This window comes from Dasypus novemcinctus, chromosome 9, assembly GCF_030445035.2.
Source record: "Dasypus novemcinctus isolate mDasNov1 chromosome 9, mDasNov1.1.hap2, whole genome shotgun sequence".
NCBI lineage: Eukaryota > Metazoa > Chordata > Mammalia > Cingulata > Dasypodidae > Dasypus > Dasypus novemcinctus.
The window spans coordinates 86691495-86697935 of NC_080681.1; positions in this window are offsets into that span (position 1 = coordinate 86691495).

Genomic DNA, 6441 nt, shown 5'->3' on the forward strand with positions numbered 1-6441 from the left:
GTGTAACTGGGCCTGTTCCTCTGTTTATAGGGGACCCTGTGCGTAAGCTTGAGTGCAGCTCTCCTTGGGCTGCTCTGTGCATGTTTAAGAACGTGTCTGTGGTGAGTTGATTGTGTGTCTGTCCGTCTGTAAGGATGTTCACTGCAGATGGAGAGACTCCAGTGTGCAGGTTTTAGTCAAGGAAAACTCTCTTCTATTTGGCTTGATCCTGGTCACAGGCTAAATTCCCCACATCAAGGCAAGATGCCTTTCCCTGTTGGAACAGAACCTGTCACACTGGATTTCAACAAATTTGCAGCTGGACACCAACCCGAAGACCATCTGCCATGGTCAGTCCCCACCCGAACCAAGGTCAGGAGGAAGCAGCTGTAGCAACATCTCTCATTCTGGTAACAAATACTTTTTTTTTTTTTTTAATTTTATTGACTTTGTAATAATATTACATTAAAAATATATATGTGAGGTCCCATTCATCCCCACCCCCCCCACCCCACCTCTCCCCCCCCCCCCCCCCAGCAAAACTCCCTCCCATCATCATGACACATCCATTGGATTGGTAAGTACATCTTTGGGCACCTCTGCACCTCATAGTCAATGGTCCACATCATGGCCCATACTCTCCCCCATTCCATCCAGTGGCCCTGTGAGGATATACAATGACCGGTGATTGCCTCTGAAGCACCATCCAGGGCAGCTCCATGTCCCAAAGACGCCTCCACCTCTCATCTCTTCCTGCCTTTCCCCATACCCATCAGCCACCATGTCCACTTTTCCCAATCCAATGCCACCTCTTCTATGTGGACATTGGATTGGTTGTGTCCATTGCACCTCTATGTCAAGAGGAGGCTCAGATTCCACATGGATGCTGGATGCAATCCTCCCACTTTCAGTTGTAATCACTCTAGGCTCCATGGTGTGGTGGTTGTCCTTCTTCAACTCCATCTTAGCTGAGTGTGGTAAGTCCAATAAAACAGATTGTAGGTGCTGGAGTCTGTTGAGGCTCAGGACCTGGCTATCACATTGTCAGTCCAGAGATTCAAATCCCCTAAATATATCTTAAACCCCAACATTAACTGCACCTCCAGCACATTAGCATGAAAGTCTTATGGAGGGAGATCCCATCTGAGTCCAGATTCATCACACATAAACACCATTTCCAAAGAGGGGCCATCTGACCTGGTAGTTAACCCCATCGGCCATGACCATAACTCCCATGGGTCTCTTTAGCCCTCAAAGGAACCAATATCTGGGGGTTATATCTGCTTTATCTGTCCTCTCTGACTCTGCTCAGTTGTGCATAAGGGCAATCCTTCTGCCAGCCTCCAGACTCTTTTTTAGAAACTCGTAGCCATATAAACTCATTTCTCCTTTCCATTTCCCCCTTACTTTAGAGGTCAAACAGCAACAAATACTTTTTTTTTTTTGAGGTACCTGACTAGGCCAAGGGATTAAATCTGGGACCTTGTATGTGGGAAGTCAGTGCTCAACCACTGAGCCACATTGGCTCCCCTGGACCCAGGACCTCCCATGTGGGAAGCAGGTGCTCAGTCACTTGAGCCATATCCACTCACCAACAAATATTTCTTGAGTGTTCATGATGTAGCAGGTACTGTCCTTGGGTGACGAACAGGATAGAGACATGGTTCCTGGCTTCATGGAAGGTACAATCCATCAGAAGAGAGAAGTAATAAACAAGTAAACAGATAAGGAAACTACTCATGATCAAGTATAGGAAGTGCCACAAAATATTCAGAAAGCTGCAGTAGAGATGAGCGGGGTGATAGAGATGGTGGGGGTGTCGGGGTCAGCTCCTCTCTGAAGGTGACACTTGAGCTGAAAGAAGAGCCAGCCGTGTGGAAAGAGGAGAACGGCAAGTGCAAAGGCCCTGGGCACATTCCAGGCCCTGTCAGAAGGACCAGGTAGAACAGGCAGGGCCGTGTAAGTCAGGGTGAGGGCTCTAGGTTTTGTAAGTGGGATGTGGAGTCTTGGGAGGGTTTTAAGCAAGAGAGTGCCATGGTCAAATTTGCAGTTTTTAAAAGATCATTCTACTGTATCAAAGGAACAGGGAAACCGTTCAGGAGGTTCCAGCATCAGTGCAGGCCCGGCGGCACCCTCCCCGCACCCACAGCAGCTCCCAGCGTCGCTGTCACTTCCACCAGCAGCTGCACCAGCTGGTGTCCACTGAGTCCCTCCCAGCAGCAGCCCCGGAGCCTGGGCTCCCTGGCCCTCCTCCCCCAGTCCTGCCTCTTCCTTCAGGGACGCCCCCCCCCACTTCAGGGACATACCCCGCGCGCCTCACTCCTTGCCCCCCCCCCCCCCGTTGGCTCCTGGAAATGCGTCCTTCCAAAGGCCAGCTGGCTGGCCCTGTTCTCATTGCAGAGCCAGTCCGCAGAAGGCGCAGGGCCCCTCTGAAGATGGGAGCAGGGGCTGGAGCCCGGATGTGAGGCGGTAGCCTCAGCCCAGGAACTTGGGGTCTGATGGAGGAGCACAGGCCCCAGGGCAGCGCCAGTCCTGTTTGATCACTGGGGGCTCCAAACACACCCCCCCATGTCCCCACGGTGCGCCATCCCCAGGCCTGGCCGCCGGGGAGGGAATGCCAGGTGGCGGCAGCACAGGCAGGCCCGCGGGGGATGCTGAGGGGCCCCAAGGACTGGCCGAGCCCCACACTGCATGGACCCTGACTCCACCCCACGCTCAGCCCCACGCCCTCCCGCCAAGTGCCCGGAGCCACTGGTTAGTGGCAGTGACCTCTGTATTTGGAGGAGGGAATACGAGGGGGCCGAGTCCTCCCTGGAGCTGCTTCCCTCTCCCTCTCTGTTTAGTCTGTCTGCTTGGTCTCACTCTGCTCTCCCTCTCTCCAGCTCTTGTCTCTTTCTGCCCCTTTCTCTCCCTCCTTCCCTGCCTCTCTCTCCCTGAGTCATTTGCAGAGCGGAGATGGCCTAGCCCATCTGGGAGCAAGAGCTCGGCTGGTGACGGAGGCGCAGGTAATAGCCGAGTGGAGGAGAGAGACGTGGAAATTTATGACATTGAAAATGACTGAGAGAAAGTGTGTGTGTGAGTGTGGGAGGAGAGGGCAGGAGGGAGCCGGAAAGGGAGCGGGGAGCTCGCGCTCTCCTGCACCCTTTCTCCCTTTCTTTCTCTCTGTCTCTGTCTCTGTCTCTCTCTCTCTCTCTCTCTCTCTCTCTCTCCCTCTCTTTCTCCCTCTCTTTCTCTCTCTCCTCTCTTTCTCTCTCCCTCTCTTTCTCTCTCCCTCTCTCTCTCTTTCTCTCACACACACACTCCCTCCAATGGAGATCAACCTTGTAGAGAAAAGAGGACATGGGGAAGGGGTAAGGCAGCTGCCAGCCAAGACAGATAGACAGGTGGTAGATGGACAGACAGAGAGGAAAGAAGAGGGAGAGGCGCAGGAGAGACCAGGAGACAGAAGTGGGCAGAGAGCAACGGTAAGGAAGACCCCTGCCCTCGAGGTCTGGCTGTGGTTCCTGCCTGCCCCAGCCCCCCTTTTCAGGGGTATCCCCAAGGCACATGGTAACATGGAATCTGGACTCTGAGTTGGAAAAGCCGTCAGAGATCATCTAGAGGATGAGACCCAGAAACAGTCAGAGCCAGCTGGTCAGTGGCTGAGCTGGGCCTGAGCCCAGGGACTTATTCCGCCCAGCGCAGGCTCTGTCTCCTCCAGGTGCTGAGGTGTGGGAGCCCAGGGATGGACTAGATCCTGAAACCGCCACCACCAGCTCCTCCCTCTGGGCCATGGGGGCCAGGGAAAGGCCAAGGATGACTCCCTAGTCTCCTTGCTGTCAGATGAGAATCTGTTTCCCTGGGGAATTAAACCCATAATTCCCTCCACCTCAGACCACCCAGGATGCTGATGCTGGGGACAGAGTAATTGGACATCCTCCAGAGAGCTGAGTGTCACCCCACCCCAGGGCCACTCCAGACCCAGAAGGCTGCCCTCCGCCCCCGCCTCAGCCCTGCTCTGCTGCCTCTTGGCTCTAGTGCTGCCCAATTGCCTCCCAGTCCCCGTGCCTTAACCCAGGGCTGGGTTCTTTGCTCAGGTCTCTTCCCTTTCCAAGCCTCAGTTTCCTCACCTATAAAATGGGGATAACACCCACCTATGCTCATATCCAGAGGCTAGAGAAGCAATGCCAGGACTTGGATCTACCTAACTCTTGATATTCTTTTCTGTTGGAGAGTATGGGTCCTCCTAATTCTAGAAGAGCTCTGTTGGCAGACCTGGCTGGCTTTGTAGGTGAGCTGCCCCTAGGATGAGGCTCTGGACCTCAGAACGGACTGGACCAGGCAGGGCCTTGAAACGTGGCCTCCTCCAGGGCCTCAGACTCAGGAAGTCCCTCCGGGGGCTAACCCGAGTCTCCCCCACTCTAGTGGGGCTTCATCTCTTCTAAGTGAGCAGGAGCCTTCTGAGGATGATGCTGCTGCTCATCCCCCTCTCCCCTTCCTCAGCTCCCAGCCTTGTCCCTCTAAGAACAGCAGAGAGCTAAGACACAGATAGATGTGGTACCAGGGCGGCAAGCCGGGGAAGCAGGACTCCCAGGCACCCCCTTAAACGCACACACACAGAGCCATTTCCCAAGGAAAGTGACCTGCCAGGTACTCAAAGAGCAGAACCCTCCACATCCAGGCAGAAGTTTGAGGCCTAGAGAGAGGCAGGCCTGGCCCCAGGCACACAGCTGGCCCTGCACCAGGCTCCCTTGTCGTGCCAGATGTGGACAAGACAGGTACCACAGGGCTCTTAGAGACCCTGCCCCCATCCCCCCACGCCCCAGCAACGGGAGTCTAAGTTTCCCCCCACTGCAAAGAAGAAGAGTTCACTCCCCACACCGAAGCACCAGCCACCTTCTCCTCTCTGCCTTCCACTAAGTACCCCCCCCTTCCCTTTTCCTCCCTCCCCTTTTCTGTAGCCCTCCCCTCTGGAAATCTTTCTTGGGTTAACCCTGCCTAGCCCAGGGCCTTTGAAGAGGCTGTAGAGTGCACTGGTTGAAAGCACAGGCTTTAGCGCCTCAGAGGCCCCAGTCACAGCTCTGCCCCTTGGCCCTGTGAACTTGGGGTCTCCCACTTACTGTCTCTGAGCTTTATGTCCTCATCTGGCAAGTGGGGCTATAAATGCCCAGCTCCAGAACTGCGGTGAAGTTTACATGAAGCCATTTAAGCAAAGGGACTGGCACAGATGAGGTGCTGGGCAAAGGGCAGATGGTATCTGGTTGCCCTGGTACCACATCTATCTGTGTCTTAGTGCTCTGCTGTTCTTAGAGGGGCAAGGCTGGGAGCAGAGGAAGCTCCCAGAGAGGGGGATGAGCAGCAGCGTCATCCTTAGAAGGCTCCTGCTCACTTAGAAGAGATGAAGCCCCAACTAGAGTAGGAGAGACTCAGGTTAGCCCCCAGAAGGACTTCCCCAGTCTGAGGCCCTGGAGGAGGCCATGTTTCAAGGCCCTGCCGGTCCAGTCAGCTCTGAGGTCCAGAGCCTCATCCTAGGGGCAGCTCAAAGGCGGCGGCAGCGCCTTGTCTGGGGAGCAGTGGGGGAGGTGAAGAGTTCACTGGGCCCAGGGGCTGCGGACCGCAGGCCTCCCACCCAGCCCCGGTGCCCTGGCCTGGCCCATCATGGCCGCATAAAAGGTGACGGATGGTTAATGGGGGAGATAACGGGATTCATAAGGGAAATTTATCGGTCACTCAGGTGGTATAAATATGTTTATAGCAGACCAAGGGGAAATGAAGAAGCCCCAATAAATCACTGCGAAGCCACCAGCCGCTAATAGGCGTGCAGCCGCGGGAACCCCAGCATTGGCGCTTGCAGACACCCCCTCTGGCTGCCCGCTAATGGCATGGCGGGGCTCCAGGCTCATCAGGTCGCACGCCTGGCCCACGCCGTGGCGGGAACAGGGCCCCCGGGGGCCGCTCCTGCTGGACCGGGTCTGCCCTGCCTGCGTGCAGCCGTTCCCTCGGTGGAGCCAGGCTCAGACGGACTGGAAGGGGTACACGGGCCAACTCCCGGAGGCGCCGTGGTGCAGGGGTTAAAAAAGACCCACCCTCGAGTCAGACCTGGCTTCAAACCTAGATGCTGCCATCCCCCACCCCCCCCCCCATTCTTGCCCGTCTTTGAGTTTTCTCCTCTACAAAGCGAACTTGCAACCTCAGAAGGTTGTGTGTAGAGAGAGAATCCACCTGCGGAGTGGGCGTAAGCCTCGCCACAGGGTAGCTGTTCTTATGCTCCCCTTAGGCAGCGCCTCCCCCCTCGGGGGAAGGGCCGGCAGACGATAACATCCCCGTAAAGGTGGATGGCACTCTCCCCAGTTTATACGTAGGGCACCTGGAGCTCAGGAGTTGAGACTGGCCAGAGGCACACAGCTAGGAAGAGAACGCTTCTGTTGGATTCCCAAGCCCAGACATCCCCCCTGCCCCAGTTTAGAGCACCTCAACCCCTTC